The sequence below is a fragment of the Camellia sinensis genome, chromosome 2 (assembly GCF_055761805.1).
Source record: "Camellia sinensis isolate YWXY chromosome 2, ASM5576180v1, whole genome shotgun sequence".
Taxonomy (NCBI): domain Eukaryota; kingdom Viridiplantae; phylum Streptophyta; class Magnoliopsida; order Ericales; family Theaceae; genus Camellia; species Camellia sinensis.
The window spans coordinates 179,989,635-180,010,280 of record NC_138962.1 but is presented as its reverse complement, the minus strand read 5'-3'; the positions used below and the strand labels follow the sequence as shown (position 1 = coordinate 180,010,280).

General features: G+C 44.7%; 1 pseudogene across 1 annotated transcript in view; it reads left to right on the top strand.

Moving 5' to 3' along the window:
* The first annotated feature begins 8,905 nt into the window (after positions 1–8,905).
* LOC145819271 (putative threonine aspartase) overlaps positions 8,906–20,646 on the top strand; it is a 37,137-nt pseudogene continuing 25,396 nt past the window's right edge. Inside the window, exons 1-2 of the transcript XR_014360221.1 lie at positions 8,906–9,009; positions 9,806–10,004. The product of XR_014360221.1 is annotated as a putative threonine aspartase (transcript). The remainder of the gene's footprint in view (positions 9,010–9,805; positions 10,005–20,646) is intronic.

Genomic DNA, 20,646 nt, shown 5'->3' with positions numbered 1-20,646 from the left:
GTGCCAGCCTGGCGTCCACAGCTGAAGCACCGGGGTCAAGACATCCCGGCTACGGCTTCGATTAAGGGCGATAAAGAGCATTTGCTCGCCTTCGATCTTTCCAAAGCTCTTCTTCTACCGAGCGACGTGGTCGGTAGCGACCACGTCCCTGACACTCGGTTGGTAAAATCATCAGTGAAGTCCATGGCCAGGGTAAGTCAATGTACCTCTGAAAATTTCACAAGTGTTTGCCCGGTTCCTTTTCTAATCAACTTTGCTTCTTGCAGGCCATTCAGAAACAACACCTCGTATTGGAGCGCATCCATAGACTTCGGCAAAAGGCCAATGACACAGCCAGCCAAGTCGAGAGCCTCCAAGCCGAGCTCGGCCAGGCAAAGTCTTCGCTTGAGATGGCAAATGCAGATAACAACAAACTGCTCGGTCGGCTGGAAGAGGCCGAGAAAAAACGGGATGAGCTCCAGACCGAGGTACGCGCGCTCAAAAAGTCGAAGAAGAAAGACTGCCGGGCTGTTAACAACGCCGGCTTCAACGAAGCCGAGCAGAGCTATAAAAAACAAGTCTTTGCAACACAAGACATTTACTTCAAAGCTGGCTGGAAGACCGCCTGTGAGCATCTCGGCCAGGGCTCTAACACCGACGTATTTGCCAATCCTCTTCCTGCTTCGCTACCGATCTACCTCGTGCCATACGCAAACGACGTATTCAGCGCTTTGCAAGCTGAGGCCGAGGAAGGGCTTGAAGAGGGAGACGCCGAGACAGATTCAGAGGCGAAGGATGCCGAGGTGCAGGAGCAGCCCGGCCATGACGAGCCCAGTGCACAAGACAAAAGTCCAACCATCAACCTTGAAGCCGCCGAGGACGAGTTTACCAATCTCTCCCCCTTAGTTTAGTTTTCTTCTATTTTTGTATTTTTGCTTTCGCGCTTTTGATGTAACCGGGCTCTGTCCCCACCTGTTGTATTTACTTTCTTATCAATGAAAAACTCAAATTTCGCTAAGTGTTTGCACGGTTGTTATCAATTCCATCTTCGGCAAATCATCTCGGTATTAAATCATAGATTGAACAACACCTCGTCAACCGGAATTCATAACTCGGTTAAAATACTTAGAACCAAACGAATTCTTAAACCGAAATAACCATCTCGGTTGGTAATAACAAAGTTGAACAAATCATCAACTCTTCCAACCGGAGTAAATCATCTCGGTTGGGAATCCTGAGTTGGACTAAACACCAATTCTTCCAACCGGAATAAATCATCTCGGTTGGGAATCCGCAGTTGGACAAAACACCAACTCTTCCAACCGGAGCAAACCATCTCGGTTGGGAATCCGAAGTTGGACGAAACACCAACTCTTCCAACCGGAGTAAACCATCTCGGTTGGGAATCCGAAGTTAGACAAAACACCAACTCTTCCAACCGGAGTAAACCATCTCGGTTGGGAATCCGAAGTTGGACAAAACACCAACTCTTCCAACCGGAGTAAACCATCTCGATTTTTACATTAAAACAACAGTCCAAATGTTAAAGCAAAATTACTTCAATATATTGACAAAAAGAATTACATTTTGGGGTGCAATGCCCAAAAATCCCTTTGCACAAGAAAAGAAAGCAAAAGCTTAAAAATAATACAGTTTCAAGTTGGCCGCATTCTAAGGCCGGGGTATTGCTCTTCCCTCTAGATCCTCCAAGTGGTAAGCCCCCTTGCCCACCAGACCGGTGATCTTGTAGGGTCCTTCCCAATTTGCCCCTAGTTTGCCTTCACCTGGCACCAAGGTGTTACCCATAACTTTCCTCAAAACCCAATCACCAACATTGAATGGTCTGGGGTGCACCGTCTTGTTATACTTCTTTGAGAGCTCTTGTTGGTAGGCGGCCACATGGATGAGGGCCTTCTCCCGACGCTCTTCCACTAGGTCCAGCTCCAAGGCAATAGCCTCGGCGTTCAGCTCGGGCTCAAAACTCTCGCTTCTAAGGGTGGGCATTCCAACTTCCAAATGTATGATCGCCTCCATGCCATAAGCCAAAGCAAATGGAGTTTCCCCGGTAGATCGCCGCGGGGTTGTTCGGTATGCCCAAAGGACGCTGGGTAATTCCTCAGCCCATTTTCCCTTTGCCTTCTCCAGCCGTTTCTTCAACCCAGCTAGTATAGTCTTGTTCGATGCCTCGGCTTGACCATTGGACTGCGGGTAAGCCGGGATGGAGTTATAGAATTCTATCTTCCAATCTTCACAAAATCCTCTGAATAGGCGACCGTCAAACTGAGTGCCGTTGTCAGAGATCAAAATCTTGGGGACGCCAAACCGCGTGACCACGTTCTGCCAGACAAACCGCTTCACGTCTTTCTCTTTGATGGTTGCCAAGGGTTCAGCTTCAACCCATTTCGTGAAGTAATCTGTGGCCGCAATAAAGAATTTTCGGTTGCCCGGTGCTGTTGGCAGTGGCCCCACTATATCTAGCCCCCACATGGCGAAGGGCCAAGGACTGGTGAGGGGAAGAAGTTCCCTAGCAGGCTGATGGATCTGATGGGCGAATTTCTGGCATTTTTCGCACTTGCGGACGTACTTTTGTGCGTCGGCCTGCATGCACGGCCACCAGTATCCCTGCGAAATAGCTCGGTAGGCCAAGGACCTGCCCCCTATGTGGCTGCCACAAATGCCTTCGTGAATTTCGTACAAGAAGGCCTCCACACTATTCGGGTGCACGCACTTTAGATAAGGACCAGTGAAGGACTTCTTATACAGCGCACCAGATGGACAGAGCCAAAACCGCTCTGATTTCACTCGGATTTTGTGGGCTTCTTTCTTGTCAGTTGGTAGAGTCCGGTCTCTAAGGAATAAGATCAAGGGGTCCATCCAAGAAGGGCCTAGCGCGGCGCAGAGTACATCCGTCTGCCCAGCGTCTTCAATGCTTGGCCGCGGAAGAAAGTCAATTAACAGGGGGTTTGGAGACGTACTATCTACCATGGAAGCGAGGCCGGCCAGCTCATCAGCTCGGCTGTTTTCTTCACGGCCAATCTGTTGGACTATGATTGCCTCAAATTGCTTGATATGTTCCCTGACCAGAGCTTAGTACTTCGCCATCCTGTCGTCCTTTGCTTCGTAAATCCCAGAGACTTGGTTAACCACAAGCTAGGAATCACTGTACACCAGGAGCTCGGCAGCCTTCATTTGAGTTGCGCTCTTGAGCCCGGCGAGAAGGGCCTCGTACTCAGCCTCGTTGTTACATGCTGGGAAGCCAAGCGTGATAGAATGTTCCATGGTTAGGCCATCCGGGGAGATAAGAACGATACCTAGGCCGGCACCATGACGGTTGGACGCTCCATCAACAAAAAGCTTCCACATTTCCCCCACAAAAAGCTTTTAGCAGTCTGATAGGTCCTGAGAGTTGCGAAGGGCAATGGGATCACAACTGCTCGGCTGTGCGGTTTCAAGTTCTGTGTTGACCGGTTCCAATTCAGTCCCCATTGGTGATTCGGCACCGGACTCAGCAAGTTGATCTGTAATGCTCAAGTCTGTAGGCGAATCATCAGGTTGCGGTGTTAAGCCGGCCGCAGGTTCTAAGCTGTGTGGGTCCATTCCTTCCCCCTTGATGATTCGGCACCGGACTCAGCAAGTTGATCTGTAATGCTCAAGTCCGTAGGCGAATCATCAGGTTGCGGTGTTATGCCGGCCGCAGGTTCTGAGCTGTGTGGTTCAATTTCTTCCCCCCTTGGTGATGCGGGACCGGACAGAGCGGATGGGTCGGTGATACTCAACTCCGTCATCGCATCATCGGGTGGTAAAACCGTGCAAACTGAGGGTGCTTCAATGGTGCGCGCAAACTCCGCGTCGTTACCTCCTCCAACTGGTTGTACCTCGGATGGCCTTGCGTGCATCTCATCATCTTCCACGGTAATATCGACCGGGCATACCGGATGAGTGCCAGGTGAGAATTCGGCGACGAAGTCGGCCAAAGTCTGGGCTTTGATAGCAGTGCGTGGCTGGAACTTCACATCAAACTATCCCAACTCGACCGCCCACTTAAAAATCCGACCGGAGAAGTCTGCCCGTTCGAATAAGGCTTTGAGGGGGAACTCGGTCAAGACGATGACGGTATGTGCATGGAAATAGTGCGCCAATTTTCTTGAGGCCATCATTAATGCCAAAGCAAGCTTCTCCAACGGCAAGTATCTCGACTCTGCCGGTAGCAAAGTTTTGCTGACATAAAAGATTGGGAAGTGCTTGATTCCTTTAGCGCGGACTAGCACCGCACTGACCGCATGCTGGGAGACGGCAAGGTAAAGATAAAGTTCCTCACCCGGCTTTGGTGTAACCAACAGTGGCGGAGTAGACAGATATTCCTTGAGCTTAGCCAAAGCTCGGTCACACTCTTCGTCCCACGAGAACTTTGACTTCAATGCTTGAAAGAAAGGGCGGCAGCGATCTGATGACCGGCTTATAAACCGATTAAGCGCGGCGGCCATCCTGGCCAGATGCTGCATGTCCTTAGCCGAGCTGGGCTGTTTCAACTCTTGCACGGCTCTGATCTGAGTAGGGTCTGCTTCGATGCCTCGGTTCGTGACTAGGAACCCCAAAAATTTTCCGGATCCCACGCCGAAGGCACACTTCGACGCATTCAAGCGCAGCTTGTGCTTCTTTAGAATGGCAAACATCTAGGCTAAGTCGGACAAATGGTTTGCCTCATGTCGACTCTTTACCACCATATCATCGATGTAAGCCTCCATTGTCCGGCCAAGCAAAGGAGCAAACATTTTGGTCACCATCCTCTGAAAGGTTGCCCCGGCGTTCTTCAAACCAAAAGGCATGACTCGGTAGCAGAAGAGTCCCCTTGGAGTCGTGAAAGAGGTGATCTCTCGGTCAGGCCCATGCATGGCGATCTGGTGGTAGCCGCGGTAGGCATCCAAGAAACTGAGCCTATTATGTCCAGCCGTCAAGTCCACGAGCTGGTCAATTCGCGGCAAAGGGAAACTATCTTTGGGACAAGCTCGGTTGACTATCTTATAGTCGACACAAACTCGCCACTTTCCATTCTTCTTCGGCACCACTACTGTGTTAGAAATCCACCGAGGGTAGTGCACTTCCTGAATTGCTCGTGCCTCAAGCAGGTTCTTCACCTCCTCTGCAACTACCTCGGCGTGATGCAGTGTCGATCTCCTTGTTCGCTGGATGACTAGCTTTGCTCCAGGGAAGACATTGAGGTGATGGCACATAAAACTTGGGTCGAGGCCAGGCATGTCGTAAGGCGACCACGCGAAGACTTCGATGTTGGCCATCAAAAACTCAACCATCTCGGTCCTCTCTATGGCCGTGAGACTTGAACCGAGCAAGAAGAACTTGTCCGGCTGTTCTGTATCAATTCGCACCTCAACCAATTCCTCAACAGCCTTGTCTTCGGCCTTGGTGCCCACATCATCCAAGACACCCTGGTCCTCCGGTCCCTCAATCATTTGAACGAATCCTTTGGCAGCCCGGCTCCCGTTGACCGCCATGAAGTACTGCTTGAACATGACCTGATCGCCCTAAATCTCCTCGATTGCCCCCATAGCTGAGGGGAATCTCATCACCTGGTGGTAGGTCGACGCTACGGCTTGCATAGCGTGAAGCCATCCCCTTCCAAGGATAAGGTTGTACGTCGAAGGCACTTGTAGCACCCAAAACTCCACTTGCTTGACCACGGATCCCGCTTTGACCGGCAGGATAATCTTTCCCAAGGGCCACTCCGGTTGTGAGTTAAATCCAACCAGTGGCGAAGTCGCCGGAGCCAAGTCTGTCTCCCGGAGTTTGAGCTGCTTGAACGCATCATAATACATGATCTCGACCGAGCTTCCCTGATCGATCAAGATTCGTCTAACATCGAATTCTTTGACGCGTAGTGTTACTACTAGGGCATCGTTGTGCAGCGTCTGGATACGCTCTAGATCCCTTGAGGTGAAACTAATCACGTCTTTTTCTTCAGTCTTCCCCCTTTTGATGGCAGACTGTACCGACAAAACTTCCCTCATATTTTCTACCTTTTTTATCATGCCCCGGAGTTCACAAACACGCTCCAGTTCCACGATGCCGTGGATGACATTAATAACTCCCTGTGGTGGTGCATCTCGGTCATCCTGTCCCCTGGGATCGACCAGAGCCTGATTGGGCTTCACCCCGCCATCAATGTAAAGGTCTAGGTACCCGGCCGCGACCAGCTCTTCTAAGTGTTGCCTCAAAGGCAAACAATCCTCAGTCCGGTGGCCTCTCTCCCGGTAGAATGTACAACGATACCGCGGATTGTAGCCCTTTTGTCCATCGCCCAACTTAGTAGGAAACCGGACATACTCCTCGTCTCGGATTTCACTAAGTATGCGATAGATTGGAATCTTGAAGACCGTGGTTATGCCAGTTCTTGCCTTCAACCTTCTGTTTGCGTCCGCTACGTCATCTCGGGGGTAGTCATCCCGGTCATTCCGACGTCCTCTACCCCGATTTTTGCGATTCGAGCCACGGTCCGATTCCTCTGCTCGGTCACTTGAGCGGCTTGACTCTTGGCCAATTGCGTGCACTTTGCCTGCTGTCTTCTTGTCTGTTGCTACCGGAGTTGCCTTCACAGTAGAAGCTGACGCGTCATCCTCTACTCGGATGTGCTCATTGATGCGCTGCATGAGCTGGCCCATGGAGGTCGGTTGGTGCATGGTCAGCGAGTCCCGCAATCTATGGCCGACCGGGAGACCACGCTTATATTGCGTGATTACGAGGTTGACCGGGCAATCCAATATCTCGTTGAAGGTTTCCCAGTACCTTGAGTTGTATACCTTCAGTGTGTCACTCGGTTCCATCTTGACAATGAGCAAGTGATCGACTTCCTTTAGTGCTTTTGTATTGGTTTTGAAGCGTGTAACAAACACCTCGGCCAACTGATGCCACCTTTGTATGCTCCCTTCCGGCAACCTCTCGAACCATTTTAAGCCCAGCTCGCCTAAACTGGACGGGAAGATTAAGCACATAAGTCCGTCATTTCGCCTATGTCCGGCTATAACCTGTCGGAAGTGGCTCACGTGCATATAAGGATCGGTTTTTCCGTCGTAGAGCGTGAACTTTGGCTGGTGGAAGCCTGCCGGAAGCGGTGTTGTTTCTATTTCCAGGGAAAAAGGAGTGGCACTCAGCCTGGCCAAGTCCGTATCTTCAAAGAGTGGCACTGCTTGGCGGGGTGAAGGCATTCCGACCTCCTCGCTGGCGTGAACCTCGTAGGATAGCCGCTGGAACGCCGGTATTCTCTGAGCTTCGCGCCGGCGGGCCCGCTCCTTTAAAACCGCTCGTAAATCCTCTGAATGAGCGGAGTAAGAGTACCTCGACGTCGTCACCGGACGTGAGGGTTTGTAGGTGCTGTCTTGCGCGCTAGATTTTTCTGCATGCGCGTCGGAATCACCGACCTGGTAACTTCTGGTAATAGATATGGACTGAGTACGTCGCTGACTCTGACTGCCTGAACGGCGGGATAGGGTGCGCTCACTGTGGTCTCCCACTCCAGCTACACCTTTCCCTTTGACATGCCGCTTCAGATCCTCCATCTCCGCCGCCATCCGCCGGATGACAGCGTCTTGGTCCCTCAGCTTATTTTCCAGACGTCTGGCGTGTGAGTCTCTCCTTCGCCGGTGACCGTCTGGACTCTGTGAATGACCATGACTTCTTCCGCGCTTATCCCGCGTGTCTCCTGACTGTCCTCCGGTGGGCGTCCCCAAGTCCGCCATTGGATGGATGGCGGGAGGGCCTTCTCTCCTTCGGGTGAACTCCGGGGTGGCTCCGTCTATGGCAGACAACGGAAACTCGTCGTTGTTCGCCATGGACGGCGATCAGATGAACCTGGAAGACAAGGTTTTGTCTGTCAAGCTTCCCACAGACGGCGCCAATTGTACGGGGAGCAAATATTCCAGCAAGCCCGTACTCCTTTCTTTCGAGCTCCGTTTATGTCCGATCACCTGCGAGCAAATAACGGTGAGCTACCCGGCGGTGTGTGGCTGGAAAAACCCTCCGACGATCAAGTTAGCACACACCTTAGGATAGAGAGAGAAAGAGAGAGGAGTGTTTGAGTGTAAGAATTTCCTTACAAAGTGTTCATCTCTCTCGTATGGGGGGCGCAGACATGCTCACATACCCTCTGCGCCCCATATCCACTCCCAGTCATCTTCTGACACGTGGCTTCTGCTATCCCATCTGTCAGCATAAACCTTGCTGAACATCACCTAATCTCAACTGCCTGCCTTCTCAGCTGGAGCTCGGCAGCCGAGCTTCTCTATCCACGGCCGTGCTGTGCTTCGTATCCAAGCACTTCACTGGCTAAGCCCAATGAGGACCGGGCTAGGCGGCATCTCGGCAAAGCCTAGCCCGGGGCACCTCCCGTGGTCGGCCTTCCTGCCGATCAAATGATTACCTCGGCTAACCACGCCTTTCCGGGCGCCGGTCACTCAACTTGACTGGCTCCGCCATTGCCTGATCAAGCAGCTCGGTCCAATCGAGCACTGCCTTTCCGAGCAGCTTCTTTATGGTCCGGTCGGCACATGCTTGGCCCAACTCCTGCCCGGCCCAATTCCTGGCAGCCTGTCAACGGGCGGATCGCCGGTCATCTCAGCCCCATGCACCATTAGGCTCTCAACCTGCTCGGCCGTTACCTCGGCCCAACTCCAGATCATAAATCTCCCTCTCACTATGGAAAACAAAATTGATTAAATATTGCAAGTTAAGACGGAACAGTTTCATTTTCATACCCAAATGCTTTTTAAATGGATATCTATGTCAATGTTTCTCTTTTGCCATTGGGTCCTTCATAATTACCAAGGCCTCATCTTCGTTAGCACCCATTTTGGCCAACCCATCAGCACTCTTGTTTCCTTTTCTCAAAACATGTTGCTCTATGTAACCGCATTTGCTGATGAGAAACTTTGCATCTGCTACCAGGCTCTTCATTGGGAAAGTTATCACAAATTCCACTTTCAGCAATTCAATGGCCTCGGTGGAGTTAGTATTGAAGATGAGGTCTTTGTATCCCTTCTCAAAAACAATTGTTAAGCCTCTGTAAATTGCTCATAGTTCTGCTTCAAGACTTGTACGCATGTCCAGCTTACCGAAGAATCCACAAAGCCAAATACCCTTCTCATCTCGGATTAAGCCACCAAACCCGCCTTGATTGCATTTTACACAAAATAAAAGTAATTGATTTTTTCAATTGAAACACACACAAATAAATAAATAAAAATAAATGACATATATTGATTGCATGAATCACCTTTTCTCACAATATTAGTAAGCACCAAACTAGGCATGAACAAAATTATAAGGGAGCAACTAGGGTGGATTTGGGCTATTGTTTAGGCTTATTCCGAATTGTTGGGTTTTTATTTGGTATAAGATTTGGATTAGAGTGTTGTTTGGCTGATGAAATCCATCATAGGCTCTATTTTAGTTATTTAAATTATTTATTTTGTAGTAGCCTTTGTGTATATCATCTATAAAAATAAAATAAATAAAACAATCTACTAATTGTAACATATTAAATACTATGACCAAAAAAATAAACCCTAGTTGTATTTTTAAATATAAATCATCAGTTACCGTTGGTGACAAGCAAATTATTTAATTAATTTATTATTATTTTTTTTAATGAATGATATACGGGAAAAAAAAAAATTATAAAAGGAAGAGTTGGGTAATTGACTGGTTTGTGGTGGGTCCCATAATCACTTTGGCAATAGTGATATGTTTTCTTCTTGCTAACAACACACTACTAAAACACTCTTTCGCAACCTTCAGCGCCTGGCGGTATTTAAATCAGAATTCAGCCCTCCACGCCTCTTCAAAAACGTTCCTCATCAAAATTCCATGGCGGGGAGGAGGAGGATGTCCCTGATCAGAATCCTAGGTTCTTCGTGGCGGTGCACGTCGGCGTGGGATTTCACATGCCGCCGAACGAGAAAGCTCTCAGTTCCGCCATGAAACGTGCCTGCCTCGCTGCTGCTTCTGTTCTTCGCAAGGTATTTCCTTCGGATCTCCTCTCTTTCCCTCTGTTTGGTTACCAAGAATCTTGAGGAAAATAAAGGAAAAGGAAATTTAAACTAGAATATCTTGAATCTATGTATTATGTCGTTTTGTTTGAATTCTGAACAGTTTCTAACTATTTTCAGTTGTAAAGGTAGTGTTTGGTTTACTAGAATAGAATATGATCATTTCATCACAATGTCCATTCTCATATTTGGTTTGTTAACAAATGAGGAAAAATGCATTATAAATAGAATCATTACTCACCATTGTAAGTCTGAATGGTCATTTCACACAGATTATATAGATTGATTATTCCATTTTGTTCTACTAGGTATTTGCATATTGATGGAGGGCCTGCTCTCAGAAGTGTGTTAGCATGAGAGAGAGAGAGAGAGAGAGTCTTCATGTTTGGGCCCTTTTAAAGTTTATTAGTAGGGATTACCATTATTCATTTTTTTTTTTTTTTCAAGTTGTATGCCATTTTCTGCACTTCCTAGATGTATCATAGAAGTAGAGCCCTTGTTATTCTGGAGCCTGAACTCTGAATATGACTGAAATTTTGTTTTGGATATTATGGTGAGATGGTATAATTTGATCTATGCTTTGGAAAACACAAGACAATGCAGGCTTGGACAAGGATGGTGACCATTGTCGGACATGAAAAATCTTTTGAACATTAACAGTCTTGAATGTGGAAATTTATAGATCACGTGCTTTTGGAATCCAAGGATATGACTAAGAGAAACAATAGCTCAACAACATGGTTTGGCAGTAGGCCTAGATTCATGGTGAAACTGGCAAAATGATGATTTAGGATGAATCATGAATTACAACATAGAAAACTGTTTTCTTGGTAACCTGGTGAAACCCACTGATATTTCTCATTTGTAATGCGGCCTGCCTTCACTTCTATCATTGCATCTCTTACCAATTCATTATGGCATTGTTAAAAAATGTCTCCAATTTGCAAGCCTTAGGAGTTCTTTTTAAGTCGGTTAGAAAGAGAACCCTTGAAGTTTTTAGAAGAGACTCCTGAAAACACCTTATCATACAAAAGGCTAAGTTGTTTTGCTTCTTCCTTGTTACCTCTTTCCATGCGTTGTGTACTTGATAACCCTCAAAGGTGGCCTTAACAGATAAATTGTTGCCTGTATCTAGAGGGAGAAACACTGGTGGAGATGTTGATAACATAGAAGAAGAATATTGTGTATTGATTATCGAATTAATCAACCGAAAGGGCTGAGTACAAATATATAATCTAAACAGAATAAAATCCTAATAACCTAAACTACCCGTAGTGAATAATATAAAATACTAATTCACACCCCCCCTCAAATTGAGGATGTGAATGCAGAAAGTATCGAAAGTTTGCCAAGAAGAAAATGAAAACGAAAACGATCAACAGTGTGAGTCTTCGTAAAGAAATCGGCCTACTGAAGAAAGGAGGGAACAAAAGGAAGAGTAATAGTGTCGGCCTGAAGATGCTGTCCGACAAAATAACAATCTATTTCAATATGCTTTGTCTATTCATGGAAGATGGAATTATGGGCAATTTGGATAGCACTCTGATTGTCACAATACAACGAAGTTGGATCAGAAAGAGAGACACCCATATCGGAAAGAAGCCACTGAAGCCAAACTATCTTGGAAGTAGCATGAGCCATGGCACGATACTCAGCCTCAGCGGTGGAACGAGCAACAACAGCCTGTTTCTTACTCTTCCAAGATATGAGAGAATCTCCGAGAAAAACACAAAGATTAGAAGTGGATTTGCGATCAGAGATGTCACCTGCCCAATTAGCATCAGCATAGGCACGAATAATCAAATCCGAGGAGGTAGATAACAGCATATATTGCAACAGAGTGCCACGAAGGTAGCACAGAATATGGAGTAAGGCAACCTAGTGTGTGAAACGAGGAATAGAAACAAACTGACTGAGAATGTGCACAACATAAGAGATGTCTGGACGTGTAACGGTGAGATAAACAAGGCACCCAACCAACTCTCGATACAAAGTGGGATCCTCAAGAGAAATGCCATCAGAAGTAGAAAACTTAGCATGCAACTCAATAGGAGTGTCGACAATTTTGTCATCAATGAGATTGGCACAAGAAAGAATATCACGGGCATATTTAGTTTGAGAGAGAAGATACCCAGTGCGAGAAGTAGCAATCTCAACACCAAGAAAATACCGAAGAGACCCCAAATCCTTCATCTTGAACTCCTGAAACAACTGACGCTTAACTTCCTTAATAGTACTAGAATCAGAGCCAATGATGATCATATCATCCACATATAAGAGAAAGAGAACAAGTCCAATAGAAGTGTGTCAAACAAAGAGAGCACAACCATGATGACTAGGGCGAAAGCCAAGCTGAAGTGTAACAGAGTGACATCGCTTATACCAAGCACGAGGAGACTGCTTGAGACCAGATAGAGCACGACGAAGACGACAAACAACACTGGGAGGGTGAGAGAGACCTAGTGGAGGCCGCATATACACTTATTTAGCAAGATGCCCATTCAGAAAAGCATTTTTGACATCGAACTAAAACAAAGGCCATTGATGGGCAACAACAACAGAGATAAGAGTGCGAACAGTAGTCATTTTGGCGACGGGGGCGAAAGTCTCATCGTAATCAATCCCATACTCTTGAGAAAAGCCTTGGGCAACCAAACGAGCTTTGTACCGTTCCAAAGAACCATCAGAAAGCGTCTTGACCTTATAGATCCATTTACATCCCACAACATTCTTGCCAACAAGTAATGGAATCAAATCCCAAGTCTGAGTATTAGCCAAAGTAGTTAACTCGTCATTTATGGCAACATTCTAATTTGGATCATGACAGGCTTCCTTGTAAGGCCTGGGCTCAAAATAAGTATAAAGACAAGAAAGAAAAGACTGATAGGAAAAGGAAAAACATGTATTACCGGATTTGAAGGATGACGGCTCGCTTTGGAAAGCGATGTGCAGGAGGTGCGAGATCCAAAGAAACAGTTGGAGGGACAGTAGAGCTAGAAGCAGATGAGCTTGGAAGTACTTTGTGGCGCTGATAAACAAGAAGAAGAGTAGGGGAAGTTGGAACTGGAGAGGGAGCTGGAAAAGCAAGGGGGGAGTAGTTGGCGAAATATCAGGAGTGCTAGTAAGAGGCAAGGGAGAGACCTCAAGATTAGAAACAAACTCATTTGGAGAAACATCAGAAGGAAATGGGTCAATATGAACCAAGTCATCGTTGGTAATAGGGACCCCCGGGGGGGGGGGATGGGGGGTATAGTGTATATTGGAATATGGATCTTCTTAGAGTGTATAAAGCTTGTATAATAGCTTGTTATTCTTTCCTTATTAAAGGTTGTATAGTTGTACTCATTTATGTTGGCTAGAATTAGGTTGTTTCCTTATTTAGATTCTTAGAAGTCAACTTATTGTACTTTATTTATAGCCTTGTACAGATTATGTTTGAGACATACGAGAAGAATTATTCTCTTCCAAAGCTTCATGGTATCAGAGCAGGTTTAGAAACCCTAACCCTAGCAGCCTCTTAACCTAGCCTTCATTGCTAGGATTATTCAGCCTTTATAGTTAATTCATTGTGGCCTTCATTGCCATTCAAAATTTCTGTTATATTCCTCTGATTGTTGCTGCTTTTTGCCATCTCGGATTCAAGTGAATAGTTGGTCCCTTCTACAACCTGTTTCTGTGTCCTCTTCAGATCAATTTTTTGTCTTGCTGCCCATTGATTCCTTCATTGAATCATGTTTGAGGTCACAGATGCTTCTTCTTTAGACCCAAAAGCCCTTTCAACATCTGAAAGTTTGAGCCTCCAGATTGCTTCAACAAAACTGAATGGGACTAATTACCTTGAATGGTCACAATCAGCAATGTTGACAATCAAAGGCAGAGGGAAGTTAGAATATCTCACAGATCCTCCACCAAAGCCAACCGATCCCAATTTCAAGACTTGGGATGTGGAGAATTCCATGATTATGTCATGGCTACTCCACTCTATTCAACCAGAAATTGGGAAGACTTACATGTTCCTTAAAACAGCCAAGGACATTTGGGAAGCTACCGCACAAACTTACTATAATGTAGGTATGAAAGCTCATATCTATGAACTGAAAACGAAGATTCACAACACAAAACAAGGATCTTTTAGTGTCACTGAATACTACAATACCATCAAGAGCCTTTGGTTGGAACTAGACCATTATCAAAGGATTGAGATGGTGGTGTGCATCACGGACACTGTGAAGCTGCATTAAGCACTTAAAGAAGAAAGAATATTTGATTTCCTTGCGGGGTTAAATGGTGAATTTGATCAGATTTGAGGCAGAATTTTGGACAGGGAGAATTTGTCATCCCTGAATGAGGTTTTCTCAATTGTTCGAGGAGAAGCAAGTAGGCAGGTGGTGATGCTGGATAAGCCTACCAGTGAGAATTCAGCCTTGGCTGCATCAAAAGTTGCTTGGGGAAGGAATGAAGGAAAGAAAAATTTGGATAGAGAGAAGATGTGGTGTGATTACTGTCACAAACCATGCCACACCAGGGAGATGTGCTGGAAACTGCATGGAAAACCACAAGGCTTGAAGGGAATTGACAGCAAAGGAGGAAGTCAGGCAGAAAAATGAGGTCAAGCTCATCAAACTGTGGCTGTAGATGACTATAAGGAAGCTATGGGGTTCGGCAAAAGTGAGGTTGAAAGGTTGAAAAAGTTGCTAAATCAGGTTGATAATCAAACCACAAACTTGACTCCACTTTCAGGTTCTTGCTCCATGGTCCAATCAGGTAATAGCTTTGCCTTAATCACCTCCAAGAGTGTCAATTCTAGTATCTGGATAGTTGATTCTGGTGCATCAGATCACATGACCAGCACCTTCAATCATTTTTCAACATATATCCCATGTTTAAGAAAACAAAAAATCAGAGTCGCCCATGGTTCCTTGTCCCCTATTGCCGGAAAAGGAAATGTCCAAATATCACCCACTTTGTGCCTAAAATCAGTCCTCTATGTTCCAAATTTATCCTATAATTTGCTGTCTGTAGGAAAACTCACTGACGATTTAAAATGTTCAGTTTTATTTACTTTCTCTAGTTGCAATTTTCAGGATCCTGCTACAGGGAAGATGATTGGGCATGCTGAATTGAAGGACGGCTTATACTTCTCGGAATCAGATTTGGTGAAAACGAGTCAAGAGTCTCAAGGCTTGGTCTCTACTACATTTCAACAAAAAGATGATCGAGTTTGGCTCTGGCATAGACGGTTAGGACACCCTTCTTTTCCTTTGTTGGAAAAAATGTTTCCTTCCTTGTTTACAAATAATAAAGTGGGGAAATTTCATTGTGAAATTTGTGAATTGGCCAAACATCATCGTGTATCCTTTCCTTTGAAAACTCCACAAATGTTATCTCCATTTAGTTTAATGCATTCGGATGTTTGGGGTCCTTCCCGTATACTAAATATTTTTGGTTCTCGGTGGTTTGTCTCATTTATAGATGATTACACTCGTACTACTTGGGGTCTATCTTATGAAGTCCAAATCGGAAATTTCCACTCTTTTTCCTCTGTTCCACAAATTCATTAGCACTCAGTTGGGGACAAAAATACACACAATTAGATCTGATAATGGCAAGGAATACTTCAATCAAGATCTCATTACTTATTTTGCAAATGAGGGCATCCTACATCACTCATCTTGTGTTGACACACCCCAACAAAATGGAGTTGCAGAAAGAAAGAACCGACATCTTCTTAAAGTCGCTAGGTCCCTTCTTTTCCAAACGAAAGTTCCTAAAACCTATTGGGGGGAAGCAGCACTCACTGCTGTATGCTTGATAAACCGAATGTCGTCAAGAGTTCTTCAGTTTCAATCTCCCGTGAGTACACTCTCATCCTTGTTTCCAAATTTCCAAGGGGTTGGGTCCATATCTCCAAAACTATTCGGATGTACTTGCTATGTGCATGTTCATAGTCATTTACAGAGTAAACTTGATCCTAGGGCTATCAAATGTGTATTCTTGGGATACTCTCCTACTCAAAAGGGCTATAAGTGTTATCACCCTGCAACAAAAAGGAAATACACCACTTTGGATGTTACCTTTGTAGAACATCAACCTTACTTTGGGGACACCTATCTTCAGGGGGAGAGTTTAGGAGAAGATAGCTGGTTAGAGGTTGATCATTCCTTGTCTATTCCGAGTGTGGTATCTAGTCCCATACCAAGTGCTAGTTTTGATTTGCTTTCTTCGTCTAATCCAGATATTCCTCCTACTTCAAATATGTCTTCTCCTAAACTGAATGTGAGTCCCGAATAGCATCTATTGAGCACTATAGAGTCTCCAGAGACCAAGGATGAGAGACTCAAGACACCTATCACCAAGGTATATTCCAGAAGGAAGAAGCCCGAAATCAGCTCACATGATCTAAGCATTGATCCTGAAATAGGTAATGAAATTGAAACTCAGTTTTTTGATTCTCATGAAGACTTGGAATTGCCTATTGCCATTAGGAAAGGTGTTAGAACTTGTACTCGTCACCCTATATCTCAATTTGTTTCCTTTCAGCATCTCTCACCTCAATATCAAGCTTTTGTCACCCAAATGTCTTCCCATGAAGTTCCCAATAGTGTCTAAGAAGCTATTAAATTGAAACCATGGAGGGAAGCCGTGAATGAGGAGATGAGAGCGTTGGAGAAAAATCAAACCTAGGAGATAGTAGAATTGCCAAAAGGAAAAAAAACTATGGGGTGCAAATGGATTTTCACCATCAAGTACAAAGCTGATGGAACATTGGACAGGTACAAGGCCCGATTAGTGGTCAAAGGGTATACCCAGACATATGGGATTGATTATCAGGAGACTTTTGCACTAGTGGCCAAGATGAACACTATCCGAATCATTCTCTCATTGGCAACAAACTTTGATTGGCCACTACTGCAATTTGATGTAAAGAATGCTTTCCTCCACAGAGACCTAGATGAAGAAGTATTTATGGATATCCCAACCAGGTGTGGAAAACAGACATGGTCAAACAAGGTGTGCAAGCTTATAAAGTCTTTATATGAACTTAAACAATCTCCTTGGGCTTGGTTTGGAAGATTCATGAGAGCTATGGTGAAAAGAGACTATCGTCAAAGTCAAAGTGATCATATTTTGTTCATTAAACATTCACATCAAGGAAAGATTACTGCATTGATTGTTTATGTTGATGACGTTGTGGTCTCTGGAGATGATCGAGAAGAGATTATAGGATTGAAAGCTTACTTGGCTAGGGAATTTGAGATTAAAGATTTTGGTAGACTTCAGTATTTTTCCGGAATTGAGGTAGTAAGATCAAAACAAGGGCTGGTGATTTCTCAAAGGAAGTATATACAAGACTTGCTTAAGGAAACTGGCATGCTTGGATGTAAATTAGCAGAGACTCCTATTGAGCAGAATCACAGATTGGGAGAGGCTAATGAAGATCAACTTGTTGATAGAGGAAACTATCAACGGTTGGTGGGAAAGCTTATTTACCTATCACACACACGACTAGATATTGCATATGCCGTGAGTGGTAAGTCAATTTCTGCATGCTCCACTTAAATCTCATTTAGATGCTGTATACCAAATTCTGAGATATTTGAAGGTAGCTCCCGGAAAAGGTATATTGTTCAAGAAAAGTGAAGATTTAAGGTTGGAGGCCTACACAGATGTAGACTGGACAGGTTCTATTGTGGATAGACAATCTACTTCTGGCTATTGTACCCTTTTAGGTGGAAATCTTGTTACTTGGAGAAGCAAAAAACAACATGTGGTGTCCCATTCTAGTGTAGAAGTAGAGTTTAAAGCCATGGCACAAGGCATATGTGAACTTCTTTGGGTAAAGATGATCCTTAAAGATCTTAAGATTGTGTTTCAGGAACCTATGGTGCTTTATTGTGACAAACAAGGCAGCCATTAGCATAGCACACAACCCAGTTCAGCATGACCAAACCAAGCATGTAGAGGTGGATGGACACTTCATAAAAGAGAAGATTGATAGTGGTCAAGTGAGAACTCCACATGTATCATCCACCAATCAACTGGCTGATATTCTCACTAAAGGACTACCTAGCCTAAGTTTTCAGCGAATCACGAGCAAGCTGGGAATGCATGATATCTACACACCAGCTTGAGGGGGAGTGTTGGAATATGGATCTTCTTAGGGTGTATAAAGCCTGTATAACAACCTGTTATTCTTTCCTTATTAAAGGTTGTATAGCTGTACTCATTTATGTTGGCTAGAATTAGGTTGTTTCCTTATTTAGATTCTTAGAAGTCAACTTCTTGTACTTTATTTATAGCCCTCTATAGATTATGCTTGAGACATATGAGAAGAATTATTCTCTTCCAAACGTTCAGTGTAATAGGGTAGTTTTTCTAAAAAGATGACATGCCTAGACACATATAGCTTTTTCATGGCAGGATCATAGCGCCGATAACCTTTCTGATTAATGCCACACCCTAAAAAGACACATAGGACACAACGAGAACTAAGCTCAAAGCGCTCTTGTTTAGGAAGGAGCGCAGAGCATGTAGAACCGAAAACACGAAGAAGTAAATAATTAGGAGTAACACCAAGAAGATGCTTATACGGAGAGGAACTTGAGAGAAGAGGAGTAGTCATCCGATTGAGAAGATTTGTAGTAGTGAGCACAGCTTCTCCCCAAAAGACAGACAAGACAAAATATGAAAGCAGCAAAGAGTGAGCTGTATCAAGGAGATGGCGATGTTTGCGCTCAGCTCGACCATTTTTGGCAGGAGTGTCAGAACATGAAGACTGATGAATAGTGCCATGAGTAGCTAAAAACTCCTCAAACTCAGACAAGTAATACTCACCCGCCAAATCAGAATAGAGAACTTTAATGATGGTGGAAAACTGAGTGCGAATCATGAAGTGAAAATTGGAATATAGTTGTAAAAATCACATTTTCGGGTCATCAAATAAACCCAAGTAAATCGACTATAATCATCCACAAAAGACACATGATATTGCGAACCACTCTTGGTAACTATAGGGGAAGGACCCCAAACATTAGTATGAACCAATTGAAAAGGAAAAGATGAAATAAAACTACTTTTATTCAATGGAAGAGCAGACATTCTAGTTAGTTTACAACCACGATAGTCCGAAATATCATCAATGGGAAAATTGCCTAAATGTCCAGACCGAACTAACATTCTTAAACGGTCACTTGACAGATGACCTAACCTAGAATGCCAAATATAAAATAAAGAAGACTTATTGTTTAAAATAAAGGAAGACAATGCAGAAGAAGACACGTCTAGAGGAACATGCAAGCTGTCCAAGATATATAGTTCTCCAACTCTACGCCCGATCCCAATCTGTCTCTTGGATACCCAATCCTGCACAACACAATGAGAAAAAGAGAAAACAACATCAAATCCAGAATCAGATAATTTTGATTACAAAGATGGATATGCAGATAGGCTACTCCAACATATCCGCGAGGGAGTGTTACCCCTTAGCATCTACAACATATCTACAAGGAACCCCACCGCATCTACGCCAGGGCCGAAGCTTAGGCCCCCCGCGTACTCCAGGCGCTAAAGAGTATGTTTAACGCCAACAAGGGGTTATGGAGACTCGAACTCAAACCTTGAGCGAGGGATTCTAAGGTGTTATCTACTGAACCAACCCCCTGTTTGGTAGAATCAGATAATTGACTAACAGAAATAAGACTGAGTGAGAGGTGAGGCACATAAAATACAGGAGAAAGAGACAAACAAGAAGAGGAAATAGAACCAATAGTGTACAAGCATAGAAGAAGGGGAGAGATGCAACAGGGGTCATATGATGTGAACAACCAGAATAAAAAATCCACGAAGTGTGGATATTACTTGAAGAAGATAAACCAGACAAACCTAACTGAGTGGTAGTCATAACGGAGGCCTGGGACGAAAGATTTGGATTGGCCACCATGAAAGATTGCTCAAACATAAACTACATATTAGAAGACGGACCATTCTCAGAAATTGGTGCAGAAAAGGCGGCAGATGAGTGAGATCTTGAAGATTTCGGCTTAGAGGACGGTGGACTAGATGAATGACCCTTGGGCTGCAAAAGTTTAGGACAAGCATGTTTCCAATAGCCTTTCTGATGACGGAAGCTGCATTCATCCATGGAAACCCGAGGTTTAGGCTTACCGGTAACCTGAAATAAAGAAGATGGTGGGGTAGGCTAGAGCGGAAGAGTGGCAAAAACTGTCTGGGAAGCAGGAGCACCATGAGCCACCTTGAATCGAGTTTCTTTCACAATAAGCTCACGGACAGCACTATCCATAAAAGGCAAGGGAGGCCGATGAAGAATAGCTCTCCGAAGTGTCTCAAATTGATCACAGAGTGCCATAAGAAATTGAATAAGACGTTGCTTCTGCCGATACTTAGTATAACTGTCAAGTAATAGCAAATATGATGGTTCCGTTAAAGCAAGCTAATCCCAATAAGTAGTCATCTCATTGTAGAACTCCTAAATGGACTTATCTTTCTGACTAGTGCTGCGAATAGACATCTCAAGTTCATACTGTTTTGCAAAATTAGGCTCAAGGTACATAGTTTTCAAATAGTCCAAAACTTGTTTAGAAATAGAATACTT